A 15,141-nucleotide genomic window follows, 5' to 3' on the forward strand; every position below is an offset into this window, starting at 1 on the left:
GGGTGGGGCAGAGCAAAGAAATCTCCTGGAAACACGCACACACTCAAGGGAGAAAGCAAGAACTGAAGCACCTGAGAAGACTTTTATTTCTTTTCCGCTGCCCCTTCTGTTTTGCTGAAGAATCTGATTTTTTTAACCTTTGCAAGGCGTCTTGGCATCTCTCTGATGTTCTGTAAGCCGCTTTCCAGATAACTGTGTGTGTGTGTGCGGTGTGTGCATGTGTGTATGCGTGTGTGTGTTTGTGTGTGCGCACGCTTGCCTTGCTGATGCATTTGTCTGCCTTTTATCCAGCTGTCCAGACGCAAATGTGTTAACTCGGCGATGCCCCTCCATGCCCAGGTTTTCGCAGAGCGCATTGGACACCCAGATCCATTTTCCTGGTTGGATTCGGAGCGATTGATGGGCTGTGGACATATGTGTGTGGATTACATTACCCAGAGACTTAAAAAGCAGCAGTATTAACCTGCCTCCAGGTACATCACAAGGTCAAGAGAGGGTCTTGAAGCCGTCTTGTTCCCTTCCAACTAGACTTTCCTGTCTTGATAGAAAGACTGTTTACGCGGCGGGCCACAGCATCTGAAGCCAAAAGTTAAGCCCTTCCAGGAGCTGGTTTGCTTTACAAACAAGGTGATAAAGATTGCTTTGCAAACTGTTTGATAGAATTCTTGACTTTCCTTCAGCCTTTTCCCCTGCGCTCCGTCCTCCCCATCAAAATGTCACGAGCTCTTGAAGCGCAAGGATTTGGCTTGGAGAACTTGAAGCAAACGTGATCAAAGGAGATGGGAGAACGCTCTCTTTGCCGCTCCGTGGGATGCGCAGCCTGCCTTGAGAAGGACCATTTCTCTCCTTGCTTCTGCTTCGCCGTGCTGGGCCGACTGTGCGTGTGCAAGTGTGAGTGCGAGTGCGCGCGCGCCCGGGTGCGAGTGTGAGTGTGTGTGTCTGTGTGTGCGTGCGCGGCCGCCCTGCCTCTGCCCGCTTCCCGGGCGCGGAGCCGCGGGTTTCATGGGGCGATCTGCGCGGATCCCCCACCCAGCGCGACCTGCGGGCAGTGGCGGCAGTGGCAAGAGCCACCTCTCGGACTCCCTAGGATGCGGGTGCTGAGCCATGGCAAAGGGCAGCGAAGTGACCAAGGAGACCCGTGTAGGACTGTGAAAGCCACCTGGAGCTACCTTGCTGGGATTGTACCTGCGGGCAGAAAGTCCTACGACCGTCTTTCCCCCTGAGGCACCAGGTAATAAGCAAAGGACTTCTTGCCTCACCCAGTTTCCTTCTGGTCTTGTTTCTAGTGTCTTATCTGCATTGCAGGCTACTTTACTTATTAATGTTTTGAAAATCATTAGAAAGGGCTGGGTATTTAAGGCGCCTGCTCTGTGATGTTCTAAAACAAAGCTGCTGGATGCAATATCAATCTATACCTGAGCACTTAATCTGGTAATGAAAGTGAAGCTATGGAGGATACCACTGTAAGACAATGTGTGTGTGTGTGTGTGTAGTGTTGAACCTGTCTGAAAATGTCAGAGATTAAAAATCCAGGCTTCCTTCAGGCTGTGGTGTTCATGGACCATTTGGTATCCGGCCCTCCCGTGATTATGGGGTGTGAGATTCTGTTTGGTTTCCACCCATCATTTCAGCCTAGGATCCTTGCTCCATTTTTTTTTTAACCTTCTCTACCCTGGTTTTCCTTTCCTCCTGAAGAGCTTGTTAGATTCTTTTTAAGTTGTAAATTAAACATCTGGAGACTTTGATCCCAAATGGAGTTTTCTTGGAACTTGCTTTGCATGGAAGCAGATCATTCTCTGGGGTGTGTGTGATGTGCCTGTGTGAATCTGTGTGTTGAGATAGGGTCTTTAGTTGCCAAGGTATGTTCGTGTGTGGCAGAATACATTCATAAAAGAAGTCTTTTTTTATATCTAGAAGAATGAGGCAAATCCATAAGCACCACCCAACACCATGCCCAGTTATACTGTCTCCCTTGCAGAGAGGGGAGTGCATGCCTGGTTTTATCCCCTCTTATTCCACCCCACCCCCTGAAAGGCAGGTATTTTAAAAATTCCTGCCAGTATCTGGGTTTACCAGGAACAGGCTGAATCTGCAGCTGCCTAATTAACATATTGGGTCTGACATGTTAAGATGGAGATTCCCTTGGTCAGCTCAGGGGGAGCAAATTGAGTTAACTTCCAAAGCCCCTGCCCCTCCACCTTATTTCCTCTCCCTTCCTTCTTATCACCCCTGCTCCAGAGCATTTGGGTTAGCAAGATAAAGCACTCCCAAAGTAATCTCATCAATGTTTTATTCCATAGTGAAGATAGTCTGAATAATTCAGCTAAGGAGTGTTCGATTGTCTCCTGCCTTTTGGAGCTGCTTGCTGGTTGCACTCAGAGCAGATTTTGGCCCTGGGATCTCTTGGCACCCTCCTCAAGGAGCCACTGACTGGGGTGCTCTGGGGTTTCTTTTTGCTGAAGCAGCTTAGGAAGTGTAGGGGCGCTGCCTCCTTTGCCTCCACTTTCTGCGTTTCTATCGATATCCTTATGATGGCATTTGCAGACTACTAGCTGGACGAGAGCTGCTCCACTTGTCCCTGCACTCTCACGTCCCCAACTCCTCCTCTGAAGTCTGGGCTTGGCTGCTGCTGCAGCCCTCGCAGGCTGGTGGTGCTACAAGGCCACGTATGCAGTGGGCTTTGGGGGCTGGGCTTTGCCACTGCAGCTGCCAGGTCGGCTTTGAGACTTTCTTGGGGCGGGGCAGGACTGTTCAGCAGCGGCTCTGAGCAGCCAGCAAACCTTATGGGCCCAGGTGGTCACCAGGATGTGAGAAGAGGGGGGGAAGAGAGAGTCTGTTGCAGGGCGGTGGTATCCTGCCTGACTCCCTGCCTTGCAAAGCCTCTGTTTTTCACCCCCTTTTTTCCTCTCACTCTTCCCCTCTATTCTCTCTGTTCTCCCCCTTGCTCTTTCTGTTAATGAATATACAGGCACATGAACTGAAAGAAAACTAGCTACAAAAATACCTTGATAATAAAATATTGCACTGTTCATCAGGATTAAAACTAGTTGTGCATTTCCTAGATACGTAGCTGTCTTCTCTCTCTTTCCCTGATGCTCTTCTAGAATTGGTCAGGTCATTTATACCCATGTTTGCCTGCAGCTGAAACAAGATTGTAATGTTTCCTGACCTGTCCTCCCCCTAAGTATGAAAGCCCCCTAAGGGCTGCTCTCCAGACAGATCTGCTCTGTAACTTACAGCTTCAGAAGGAACTTAGAGGAATTTAGAGGGTGACTTCATTTTAATAGAAAAGCAGGTCTGCACCCCACCCTCTGAGGACCAGAAAGAAAAAGGTGTTCCTGCACTAAAAAATAATAATTCACATATTTAAAGATCCAGGCATTTGGAAAGACTTAGGAGATTTCTTCTCTTAGGATTTTCTTCTCTCTCTCTTTCTCTCTCTCCCTCTCTCTCTCTCTTTTTAACTGAATTTCTTTGATATTCTTCTATCAAGAAAATCCTAAACTGAAAGCTCAGTTCTCTCTGCTAAACCTCTAACAAGGCCTTATCTTGTCTTCTAGTTTTTTCAGCATATTATAACAGAAACAATGCAATATTCATGATATATGTCAACAATTAAATCATACCCATGTAGACATTGCTCAAGAAAAAAATGCAGGTGGAAAATATTGACACTTAAAAATTAAAGTGGCCTCCCATATCCTCTCTCATATTATTTTATTATGGCATTTTCCACGAAGAGATTCATTCTTTTGCAGGCTAAGTCTTTATTTGTACCCTCATCTTCAGGGAAGGTAAAATGCTCAGAGCCCTAAATATAGATTACAGTTTGGTTCATACTTAAAAATGCTACGGAGTCAGGTCAAGTGTTGGAATGATATAGAGCTCCTAGCACAGGGTACCAGACATAGAGGTTCCTCCAAGATACGAGTTTCTGCCACCTTTCTCTTTTCCCTGGTCCAACGAGATGGACACAGGCCAAAGCTAGTGGGGGATCTGAGTCCGTTGCCTTGTTACTCGTTGCTGGCTCTGTGACTTGTCTCATAAATGGGTTGAAAGTGTCAGGCTTTGATAGGAAACATCCCATCCAAAGCCCCTTTACTCTTAAACCCTGCTTTGGTTCCTATTATTAGGAGTCAGATAATACAAAATTCAGGGCACCCATGGAAAGAGAAAAGCAGATAATCAGGTGGTTAAAAGTTGTCACGTGATTCCTGTCCACTAGACCATTTCTTTTGGTCATTTTTTTTCCTTCTTTCTGGTTTCAAAAGGAGGATGACCTTGAGCAGCAGTACACTGCTGGGCTTCACACACCTTTCCCACTCTCAAATGTGTAGAATGCATAGGTGAAAACACGCACACACACACACATACACACACACACACAGCCCACGCGTATCACTTTTGAAATAGGAGATTCCTACGCTGCTGTATTTTGGGTAGAGTTCATCAAGGTGTTTGAATGACACTGGTCTGAGATTATTTCTTTCCTGGTTCCCAAAAAGGGGAAGAAGAATCGTGTCACTGGAGAGCATTGCCCCAATAGTCTTCTCGCTTAAATTATTTTTGCTTCCTTTGCCATTAGGTACATTCTTGGGGCTCAGCATGGTTATAGCACCGGAACTTAAGTGGCTACTTGGTGTTACATTGCCTTTTCCTCTCTTCATGAATGAGTGCCATTTCCCTTTGTCATTTAATCCAGAGTTCTCTTGGCTCTTGCTGTTTGCTGCACTTTTGGCTTGGTAGTAGTGCTGAGTTTTCTAGCTGGTGACATTAGAATCTGGCTTTCTGCTGATACTATTGTAATGTTGTCATGTAGTGGGGTGAGACACTAACAGACGTCTAACAACATTTCTGACTATGAATAAAAATACTGCATCATAACTACTCAGGTATTGGTTTAAAGATAACTTTACAATAAATAAGATTAGTGGTAACTATCTTTGCCAATTCTGAGGTCCTGGGAAGAAAGCCCTCTGAAACTTTCTGGAGCCGGAACTGGCCCAGGTGTTGCCTTATTTCACTGATGGTTGTTTTTGTTTACTCAGAAATGAGATGTGTGAGTGTCACATCTGGTTCTGTGTACACTATTCAGCTTTATGTTTCATTGAAGAAGAAAAATGCAGGTTGAGATCTTACAGGTGTGAATGCAATACCCTTGGTTACATGACTACCAGGTGATTTTGCTAAATCATTCCAAGGACACACATGTGCAGAGCTCTCGGCCCTGTTCAACACGCTTTGAGAATGAGACTACTTACTCTGCATCTAAAGTCTGCATTTTTATTCCTGGGGCATGTTTCAATCATTGAGAACAATTTACAACCAAATGCAGCACTATTTACCATTTTATGGTGTGGGCATACAAAATTAAGAAGCATGTTTCTAATTATTAAAATTATTCTAGTTAGAGGTTGACCATTGGCTCAATCAACACTAAATGTACAATATTATTAAAATCCTGCTTTTATGTAAGACTGAGAAGAGATAATAATACACAAATTTAACTCAGTTATAGCAAATGGTATTGCTGAACTTTCTCTTCATGGCATTCTGATAGGATGTTTATTATTGAAATGTAGTATAATTTAATGTTAATTATGAATATAGTTAAGGAGTGATAGAAAAACAAAAGTGAAATTCCATGGATATATAAATGTACTACTATTTTGCTGATGCCAAGAAAATCACATGAAGACTTTATTATTTTAACTATATTTGTAATATTTCTTAGAATTTGACTTTTAAAATAAATGCTGCCTGAGTCACATGGTCATATTTTAAGAAAAATGCCAAGTGAACAATTTAAGCCTGTCTAGAAAATATTTATTTTTTACAAGAGAAATTTGACACTTTTAAAAAGATTTGCTTATTTTTATTTGAAAGGTAGATTTGCAGAAAGAAGGATATTCCACCCTCTGACTCACTCCTGAAATGGCTGCAATGGCTGAAGCTGAGCTGATTTGAAACCAGGAGCCAGGAGTTCCTCCTGGGTCTCCCATGTGGATGCCGGGACCTCAGGCTTTGAGCCAGCCTCTGCTTGTTTCTCACACCACAAGCAGAGAACTGGATTGGAAGTGGGACAGCTGGGACTCGAAGCTAGCATCTGTATAGGGTTCAGTACTGGCAGGTGGAGGTTTAGCCTGCTGAGCCACACTGTGCTGGCCCCAAACTTGTCACTTATTGACTTTTATGCTATTATTCTTATATTTCTTTGAGGAGATGGATAGATAATACATACACACATGTATGGATAGACATAGATGTATATGTGGATATATGGATCTATATAGCTATTGCCTTTTTAAGGCTTTTTAAGCCTTCCAATGAAGTACTTTGGAGGTCTTATAATCCTTGTAAACAATATTTGCAGGATTTTGATAGAAAATGGAATCTATTTTAAGTTTTCATGCCCTCAAAAACAGGTATTAAGAGAAATTATTAAGATTGTGGATTAGGGCCTGGTGCGGTGGCCTAGCGGCTACAGTCCTCACCTTGAATGTGCCAGGATCCCATATGGGCACCAGTTCTAATCCTGGCAGTCCCACTTCCCGTCCAGCCCTCTGCTTATAGCTTGGGAAAGGAGACGAGGACGGCCCAGCACCTTGGGAGCCTGCAACTGTGTGGGAGACCCGGAAGAGGCTCCTGGCTCCTGGCTTTGGATTGGCTCAGCTCCAGCCATTGTGGTCACTTGGGAAGTGAATCATTGGATGGAAGATCTTCTTTGTCTCTCTTCCTCTCTCTATATATCTGACTTTCCAATAAAATTAAATAAATCTTTTAAAAAGAAAAAGGTTGTGGATTACTTTCTTTTTTTTTTTTTAAGATTTTATTCATTTTATTACAGCCAGATATACAGAGAGGAGGAGAGAGAGAGAGGAAGATCTTCCGTCCGATGGTTCACTCCCCAAGTGAGCCGCAACGGGCCGATGCGCGCCGATCCGAAGCTGGGAACCTGGAACCTCTTCCGGGTCTCCCACGCAGGTGCAGTGTCCCAATGCATTGGGCCGTCCTCGACTGCTTTCCCAGGCCACAAGCAGGGAGCTGGATGGGAAGTGGAGCTTCCGGGATTAGAACCGGCGCCCATATGGGATCCCGGGGCTTTCAAGGCGAGGACTTTAGCCGCTAGGCCATGCCACCGGGCCCAAGTTGTGGATTACTTTCAACAAACTCTAGAACTTTTTCAAAATTTTTTGGAACAAAACAAATTGAAACTTTATATATGTATATATAAAATATAGAAAGTATGTATGCATAGATTGTATATGTGTATGTATAAATCAGAAATAGAAGCTATAAGTAATACTGTTAGCTTCATCCACTTTGCCCTGCACAGCTCTTTTGAAGAAGTAATAATGAACACCAAAGGATACCCTTAGGATGTATCCAAGGCTTCAGTCTCCATTGAACTTCCTGTTGCCTTTCTTTTATTGGGGTTTTCACGAATCTTCATGTTTTCACCTCCAAAGATGTAGGATATTTCATTGAAATGTTTCACATTCAGAACATATGAACTATGAGGCCATGCCGGCTTATTTTCTCTTATCGCCTTTGAAAATATGGACTGTAGATTTTTCCCTACAACTTAGTTTCCTTTAAATTTTTTTTTCTTGGTGTGATGATTAGTCAATGTAAAATGATTTTGTGTGCTTATTTTTAATTAGTGTTTTGGCATTTGTAAAGTGTCATTGAAATGCATATGATTTGCATGGTAACACTGTACACCGCATGGAGTGGTACAATACTTCATTTCACAAAGACACAATCATTAGATATTTGTAGTCACAGATATTTTCATATGAAGTACCACATTCAATGGAAACATACCTCACAATGAATTGTATAGGATATTTTCCATTTGGTGATGGTTTTATGTGAGGTATTTTTAACAGCTTGCACAGCTTCTAACCAAACACTGATTCTTGGTCTTATTGGACTCATTTTCTTAACATGAAATATGCAATCAAACACATAAGCTTGAAACACGTGTACTAGCAAATATTTTAAATTTATTTTTAGATGTTTTACGGTTTTTAGAGGTGGAGAGATAAGAAGCTAGGAAATCATGATGTTGGTATTGTGTAGTGGTTAAATTAAGAATTCCATATGTAGGTAATTCATCCTGAAGTAACCTTGAATGGATCATTTTAACTCTATGAATATTAGCATCTTCACTAAGGAATTGAGGCTAATAATATAAATCATGTGAGGAGGGTCAGGATGTGTCAGTGACAGAGTCAATAGGCACTTAACTATTATCCCCATCACTGCTACTGTCGTCGCCGTTGTCTCATGATTAGCTAGGGAATTATGAAGGAAGTGATTATTGGATGGCTTAAAGCCTTTGTCTAGAAACAACTTCAGGGTTCCAAGGTATAGTGAACTCATGCAAAACAGGTATCCAATGGTCTTACGTCATATGGTTAAGGCAGAATATTAAAGCAGAGTTTCTGACAGGATATAAGAAATTGCAGGCTGTACAGTATGTGACACTGGGGATATGTTACCCAAAGGCATTCAGATTTAAATTTCAAATTTAAATCCATTTTATCCTCTGAAGGACATACCCTCCCAAGTCACATTCAATGTGAAATGTTCAACGTCCCTGCCATGTGGTCATCCCAACTAAGCTTGAGCATCTTTGGTGATTCCAAAATCACTCCTTTCTAAGTAGATCATACAAGTTTTGTATATATGTGTCATAATGTTTTCTTTTTGGTTTGCGTCTGACTCCTGCTGTCCTACAGCTTTTAAATGCTAATCTGTTGGGGAAGTAGTACGCCATGTCTAAATCTTGATGCAAGGAGTTGGAGAATTTGAACTGGATGTTTTGTTATCTTCACCCCATAATTTCTCTATTTATTATAATTACAAGAAATAAATTGGACATTGTTTTTCACATTTCTCTATGTGCAAGAGTTTCAAATTCATTTATGTTTTATTTTCGCCAAATATTAGCTATCAATAGTCTTCATAACTTTCAAATGGATAGGACTGGTATGTGCGTCCAAGTTTTCACTGAACTACGATACCAATGCCAAAAACTCATGTATTTTATTGATGTAGAATTGAACAGGGTCATGATTTCTTGCTTTGAGTTAACAGAAAGAATGTGTGCTGTAACACTGCATCGTGCTTTCAGGCTAGATGTTCCAACTCAATGACAGCTTTTTATCTTCTTTAACTTGGATAGAGCCTTGGAATTCTTGACATATAAAATGCTTCAACTGGCTAATCCAAATACAGTCACAACATTAAAAGTACCAGCCATTCCAAATTCACATGCAAGTATATTCCTGGGAACATTTTTTCAGCTTTCATATCATACTCTTTACTCATAGTGACTGAACATCTTAAGACCTTTTCATTGCATGGTGACAAGAAAATAACTTACAAATCATATTATTAGTGTTCATAACAAGAATGCCCAAAAATGTGATACAGAAAAAAAACAGTAACAGAAGCTTCATTCTCACTCTACAATCCTCTCATTTAGACAGAAGTGACTCAAAACACATTGTTAGATTTCTTTAACAAACATCAAAAATTATGTGCATGCTTATTTTGTTAATTATTTTTTTTATGAAACACAAAAGCCAAAATGGCATCAATGACCACTCATTAAAGTTTCAAAAACATTTTTTTCATAAAGGCATCCGATTTATGAGTTGCTGTTGATGACATCCTACAATTTACCTTTTAATCTAACCTTAAATATAGGTTATACTAATTTTCAGGATATTTGCTAAGTTAATGCATACCGCTTCAAGCATTTGTACAAAATAGATTCCTAATTATTCCTTACCCTGACTACGAGGGCACTCCATATCTACCAAAAGGAATGTAAGTCTGAATGTAGAAGGCAATGATGATAATCCTCCCTTTATTTGGTACTTAAATGAGGAATAAATCTTTTTGTAATTTTTGTAATTACATTAATTGCAATACTACATGTTATTATTGTGTGACTGTTAAGGAAAGTTTCACATTTAGTGTGGATGCAAGTAGGTATCAACATTAGTCTAAATATGATTCACCTTTTTTTAAGATTTATTTTTATTGGAAAGGCAGATATACAGAGAGGAGGAGAGATAGAGAGAAAGATCTGTCCAATGATTCACTCCCCAAGCAGCCTCAACAGCCAGAGCTGAGCTGATCCAAAGCCAAGAGCCAGGAGCTTATTCTGGGTCTCCCACACAGATGCAGGCTCCCAATGTTTTGGGTTGTCCTTGACTGCTTTCCTATGCCACAAGCAGGGAGCTGGATGGGAAGCGGGACTGCCAGGGTTAGAACCAATGCCCGTATGGGATCCTGACACGAACAGACTTTAGCTACTAGGTTACCGTTGGGCCTGGTTCACCTTTTCTTAGTGGCTGTAGATCTTCATCATGTATTTTAGTAATACATACCCTTAGTGGAAACACTCTCATGACCCATCTGACAGGTTTAAGGCAGTTTATGCTGGTACTGAATGGTCCCAGTCTTCCTCTTTCTTTCCTCTCTTATTTTTCCTTAATGTTCCTTGTAGCATGTAGCTATCTTTGTTAATGTTCCTGCTTTTCTTTTAACTCACTAATAGGTATTTATGAGCAAAATAAAATATTGTTAGATGTATTTCTAATTAAGAACCTGGGTGAATGAGAGCCGCAAGCTGTCATAAGGTTAATCTTGACATGTGTTGCCAGTTTTTATGACTCGCCATAGAGGCAAATTGTTCATATTACAAAGGCGCGTGTTTCCTGAGTCTTGGATAACAGTGCATATTCAGATATTTTGCCAAACTAGGCTGTGTGATTTGAGGGTAACCCACAGAAGAGAGTACCCATGTGCCACAAATGACCAAGAATAATTTCAACACTTTTTCTAGTACTGAGGAACCAGACAATATTGCAATGCTAGGATAGTATAGAACATAGTCTTGACACTGTACATGCCGTTGACACCACTGCTCCAGAAATAAGGGAAGTAACAAACTTGTTTCTTTACCTTGAATCAACACTGTTGTTTCAATGATAATATAACTAATGATTACAAACAAAAACAGCACTTAAGGGTGGATGCTTGAGGCAGAGGTGAAAGTGCTGCTATGGAAACCTGTTTCCCATAACAGGGCACCTGGTGTTGAGTTCTGGCTCCACTTCCAGTTCTGGCTTCCTGCTTCTGTGGATCTTGGAAGGCAGCAAGTGATCGATAAAGCACTTGGGTCCCAGGTTGAGTTGAGGCAAGCCATCCTGGCTATTATGGAAAGTTGTGGAATGAACCAGCAGCTTTGGGATCTCTGTACTTTTAATGTGAAGGAAAAGGTAATTTTAAAATTCTAAAAAATGCTTAATTCTAGGTAGATTTTTACACAATAATCACTCTTGTGTATTTTGTCTGAGATCTACTCTCTCCATCTTCTGTGGTGAATTTAAACATGCCACAAATTTAGTGCCTTTCTTCTCATTAAGAAAAGATATCTGTTTCTCCTGCTGTAAAAATCTGTGTATGCCTTGCTATTTTTTTTTGAATGAGAGGTGTGACAAACATGAATATGGCAGAACTTCGAACTCTAACCTTCCAGAGAACACTAACTTCCACTCTTGCCCTCTTGAACAAATGGGATGGAGCCAAGGTTTGCTTGCACCGGTTACACGATGATCAAGCTGGCAGTCAGCACCACTGGTGGGATATGTGGCCAAAACCATACTGGATAATCGAGATATACTTGACCTTATCTATCCAAATATAAATCAAAATGGAGTTTGTTAATCCTATGGTGGGTACCTTTTGTAAGATGTTTGCTTAAATGGCTAAATGCACCTGATAATACATTTGATCAACCTTTTTTCTTACGTAACCCCTCACCATTCCATTTGAGAAACTTCCTTAACCACATTTCACCAAAAGCCCAAGAAAGAACTTACCAAATTTCTCCAAGTAGCACCAGGGTTTGCTGTTGTTTAGTCTCACATTTTGCCACCTCTAGATTTCATCTTAGCTTCTAGTTATGTTCTAGTGATTTATGTTTGCTATTCGTTTCTTTCCTATATTAAATCTAGATTGTACATTTACTTTATTCAGAGCTTTCATATGCATCTCATTTTATTTAATAATGTTCTCATTGACGTGTCAAATTATTCTACAGGAAATGAATACACTCTTATAGGTATAATAAGGTACATTTGGAGGCCACAGAAAAGCACAATTATGATGGGATTATAGCTTTTTGATTACTACTTATTTGTTTAAAATATGTAATTAAAAAGTGTAATTGACCTCAGTGTTTTAAGATTTAACAGAAATATGTTTGTGAGGGTATGCTTGGGAATACATTTCATATTTACCTAAACATTTTCTTTACATTTATTTAGTAATTATGAGTTTGAAAGCTTTCTTGAATTATCATACATATGACATACATTATTTACGTTATGTTTCTGAAAGTTGGTAGTGTTTTAGAGTTTAAGATAGATAATACATATTGGGCTGATTATTTGAGAATTCTACTAGTACATTCTAAAATAATGGTGTAGCATGTGAAATATACATGCAAGCTTATTTCCTTAGCACAGCACAACATGAATCAGATTTCTTGTCTGTAGAAATCTGACTCATGTTTATTTCTGTCCCAAAGATTTGTGAAGAATAAGTAACCAGTTAACACACGGATCAGAAAATAGTGGAATGGGCAAAAAACACCAGCAATTCTTATTCATATAGATTGAAAGAAAGAGAGCTTTAATCGCAGATAATGAAGCGTGATGAAAGCACATATCAGAAATTCTCTACATGTGAAGGTGCATATTAAAGTTTTTCTCAAAAAATACATACCTTCTCCTTTATTTGTCAGCCTGTAATACAAGCCTAAATAAATTTCCAGCTTACAAATCTCTTTCCACTATACTCTTTTTAAAAAAGATTTATTTATTTTTATTGGAAAGGAGGATATACAGAGAATAGGAGAGACAGAGAGGAAGATCTTCCATCTGATGGTTCTCTCCCCAAGTGATGGCAATGGCTGGCGCTGCGCTGATCTGAAGCTGGGTTCCTGAAGCTTCTTCCAGGTCTCCCATGCAGGTGCAGGGTCCCAAAGCTTTGGGCCATCCTCCACTGTTTCCTCAGGCCACAAGCAGGGAGCTGGATGGGAAGCAGGGCTGCCGGGATTAGAACCGACACCCATATGGGATCCTGGTGCGTTAAAGGTGAGGACTTTAGCCGCTACGCTATTGCGCCTGGGCCTCCACTATGCTCTTTTGACACTCAGGACTAAAGAAGCCTGTTAAAGTAATAGCAAGACAGGAGAATAAAGATGGCAGAATAGGGTAAGGACACATTTAAACAGATGGAGAAATATTTGCCAGTGTGAAGCAGAAAGGGCACATTCCATGAAATATGAGAGAATAGAACAACAGCAGAGGGGTATCTGGAGACTGACAGACACTGGAAAGCAGCGAAAACAATGGTCTGGTGTTGCAGTGACTGATACCCCAGCGGCATTCGGCTAACAGCGATCTAAACTCCACAGGTAGCCGGAAATACACCAGCAACAAGGTGGGAAGAGACATTTACCAGGAGCTCAGGAGGTGAACCCAAAGAACTGCTCGTCCAGGTGGTCTGTTTGATTTGACCAGAACCAGAGACAGAGCAGTAGGTCCCAGACAGGCAGTGTGGGAACAGGGTGGATTTCACAGCCCAGCCCACCCCACCTCATAGAGCTGATTTTGTTTAAGGAGGCGCCATTTTGTTTAAGGAGGCAAGTGCTATGTTGCAGGACTGGACATGCACTGAGCTGGGAGTGAACTCATTTCTGGCCCAGTGAACTGCAACAATGTGGCATCCTACAGGTTCCACTCAAGAAAGGTCCAGGTAGCCTTCAGACCTGACGGCCAGCAGATCAAGAACTCTAGTAGTGGCACATCAGGCACCATTTCTTACAGTGTGGCAAAGAATTTAAGACTGCAGGGTCAGCAGTGAACTCTGCGCATGTGCTGAGCTTGGCAAGGACTCACCAAGCTCATTGCATTGCACTGTTCCCCCCCCCCCGCCCCCCAAATAATATTGAGTATGGCATCGTACTGATCAAAATAGGCCTATGTGGCCCTCAGACCTGACAGCAACAGGTTCCGGCAAGATCAGCAGCACCAAAAATCTAGTTATATAAGATACCTAGTGTCTCCCTAATCCTGGGACTGCTCCAACCAGAAGCGAGAGAAAGGTTGTAATGGCAAGACAATACTTTTCCAGATGAATCTAGAAATTAAATAATGTAAACTTTCATATACATCTCTAATAAATTATGCTCTAATAGCTAATGCCCCCAGGATTATTGGCAGGAAGTTTGCAGAAGCAGAGGATCTGAATTGGAATTGGATGTGGATGTCCCAACTGGTGACTTAGTTGGCAATGCCATAATAATCACCCATTGTATTCATTTTAAAATAAAATAAATGTGGAAAAGATAAGTGGTAATGAATGTAATTAAATATTATTTGAAAATTCTGCTTCTTGGGGCAGTGCAGTGACTCAACAGGATAAGCCTTCACCTGCAAGCGCCAGCATCATATGTGGGTGTTAGTTTGAGTCGCAGCTGCTCCACTTCTCATCCAGCTCTCTGCTATGGCCTTCAAAAGCACCAAAGGATGACCCAAGTCCTTAAGACCCTACCCCCATGTGGAAGACTGGCTCTAGGCTTCCAATTGGCTCTGCTCTGGTCATAACAACCATTTGGGAAGTGAATCAGTAAATGGAAGATCTTTCTTTTTGTTTCTTCTTCTATGTATAAATCTGCCTTTCCAATAAAAATAAATCCATCTTTAAAAAATAAGAAACTCTGTAAAAGCATTTATTTAAATACAGAATAGCCATTGTAGATTTATTTGTTGTCATAATCAGCTTTTCAAGCAAAGAATACTCCATGATGATCTTCTCATTTCTGGAAGTCATGATTTTTAAAATTATTTTAACAGAATACATTTACAGCATATGTATTAAATGATTCGATTTTTTAAACCAATTTGCATTTTAACTTTTAATTACAATGTCAATTTAAGGTCAGGTGGGGCAATATGAAATTTACTTTTAGCTGGAATAAAGCGTTATTTTATATTGACTTTTTGATAAATTTTAGTTAAAATAAGGAAGCAACACCACCTTGGCCTG

At 40.9% G+C, this 15,141-nt stretch overlaps 1 protein-coding gene across 1 annotated transcript in view; it reads left to right on the plus strand.

Moving 5' to 3' along the window:
- Positions 1–365: 365 nt before the first annotated feature.
- Positions 366–15,141, plus strand: part of LRFN5 (leucine rich repeat and fibronectin type III domain containing 5) — a 187,625-nt gene continuing 172,849 nt past the window's right edge. Inside the window, exon 1 of the mRNA XM_058666377.1 lies at positions 366–1,231. The gene's annotated coding sequence lies outside the window, so the exon portion shown is untranslated. The remainder of the gene's footprint in view (positions 1,232–15,141) is intronic.

This window comes from Ochotona princeps, chromosome 6 (assembly GCF_030435755.1).
Source record: "Ochotona princeps isolate mOchPri1 chromosome 6, mOchPri1.hap1, whole genome shotgun sequence".
In the NCBI taxonomy this organism is placed as follows: Eukaryota; Metazoa; Chordata; class Mammalia; order Lagomorpha; family Ochotonidae; genus Ochotona; species Ochotona princeps.